This window comes from Neopelma chrysocephalum, unplaced genomic scaffold (assembly GCF_003984885.1).
Source record: "Neopelma chrysocephalum unplaced genomic scaffold, ASM398488v2 Primary Assembly neopelma1_89713, whole genome shotgun sequence".
Lineage (NCBI taxonomy): Eukaryota > Metazoa > Chordata > Aves > Passeriformes > Pipridae > Neopelma > Neopelma chrysocephalum.
In genome coordinates this window covers 2,286-4,008 of record NW_020918637.1, presented here as the reverse complement: position 1 = coordinate 4,008, position 1,723 = coordinate 2,286, and the positions used below count along the sequence as shown (strand labels likewise).

General features: G+C 56.4%; 1 pseudogene; it reads left to right on the top strand.

Moving 5' to 3' along the window:
- The first annotated feature begins 790 nt into the window (after positions 1-790).
- Positions 791-1,723, top strand: part of LOC113979822 — a 2,962-nt pseudogene continuing 2,029 nt past the window's right edge.

Genomic DNA, 1,723 nt, shown 5'->3' with positions numbered 1-1,723 from the left:
AATTTCCCATTTCACATTTCCCGCCATTTTGTCCCCTCACGTTTCCCTCCCTTTTCCCCTCACATTTCCCTCCCTTTTCCCCCTCACATTTCCCTCCCTTTTCCCCCTCACATTTCCCTCCCTTTTCCCCCACATGTTTCCCTCCCTTTTCCCCTCACATTTCCCACCATTTTGTCCCCTCACGTTTCCCACCATTTTGTCCCCTCACGTTTCCCGCCCTTTTCCCCTCCCAGTTGGGGGAATTTTGGGGCGGATTTTGGGGTCTCAGGTGGGTTTTAGGGGGTCATTGGGGGAATTTTGGGGGTCCTGGGGGGGGATTAGAGGAATTTGGGGGGGTCCTAGGTGGGGTCTGGGAGGTTTTGGGGGGTCTCTGGGGGAATTTGGGGGAAGATTTTGAGGTCTTGGGTGGGATTTGAGGGGGAGGTCCCTTGGGGGGGGAATTTTGGGGGGTCCTGGTGAGGATTTGGGAGGTTTCGGGGGATCCCAGGTAAGTTTGGGGGATCCTGGGTGAGTTTTAGGGGGTCCTGGGTGAGTTTGGGGGGGTCTCCAAGGGGATTTGGGGGACTGAGGGGGGAATTCCCAGGGGAAATTTGGGCCAATTTTCCCATTTTGGGGCAATTTTGGGGCTGGTGGAGGCAGCGCTGGAATATCAGGTTTGGGGGGCCGCAGAAGGGATTTGGGGGGTCCTGGGGAGGATTTAGGGAATCCTGGGGTTTTTTTGGGGGGATCCTGGGTGGGCTTAAGGGTTTCCCAAGGGAATTTTGGGTCGATTTCCCCCGGTTTTGGGCAGTTTTGGGCCCAGTGGAGGCAGCCCCTGAGTACTGAGTGATCGTCGACGCCAACAACCTGATGGTGGAGATTGAGAACGAGCTGAGTGAGCTCTGGGGGGGATCTCAGGGGGTCCTGGGGGGCGTTTCTGGGGGGGAAGTTTCAGGGGCTGAGGTGGATTTTGGGACCCCCTCCCTCCCCCAGACATCATCCACAAGTTTGTCCGGGACAAATATTCCAAGAGATTCCCGGAGCTGGAGTCACTGGTGCCGAATGCGCTGGATTATATCCGGATGGTCAAGGTGAGCTAGGACCCCCCCAAAACACCCCCTGGGACCCCCAAAATACACCCTGGGACCCCCAAATCCCACCTGGCACCACCCAAATCACACCTGGGACCCCCTAAAACACTCCTGAGACCCCTCAAAACACATCTGGGACCCCCTAAATCCTACCTGGGACCCCCCCCAAACCCTCTCAGGACCCCCCAAACTCCTCTTGGGACCTCGCAAACTCCTCTTGGGACCCCCCAAATCCCCCCGAATTCCCCTTTGCCTCTTTCTCTCTTTTATTTCTGTGTCCCCTTGTGGTGACTTTGAGTTCCCCTGGGGGTTTTGGGGTCCCTGGGGGGGTTTTGAGGTCCCTAGGGGGAGTCACCCCCCCTTTTTTCCTCCCCTAATTTTGGGGGTTCCTTCAGGAATTGGGGAATTCCCTGGACAAGTGCAAGAATAACGAGAACGTGCAGCAGATCCTGACCAACGCAACCATCATGGCGGTCAGCGTGACGGCTTCCACCAACCAGGGGTCAGCGGGGCCCCAAAATATTTGGGGGGGTGTTTCTTCTTTTCATGTTTCCCTCCGTTTTCATCCTCACATTTCCCGCCCTTTTCCCCTCACGTTTCCCACCATTTTCCCCTCACGTTTCCCACCATTTTCCCCTCACGTTTCCCACCAT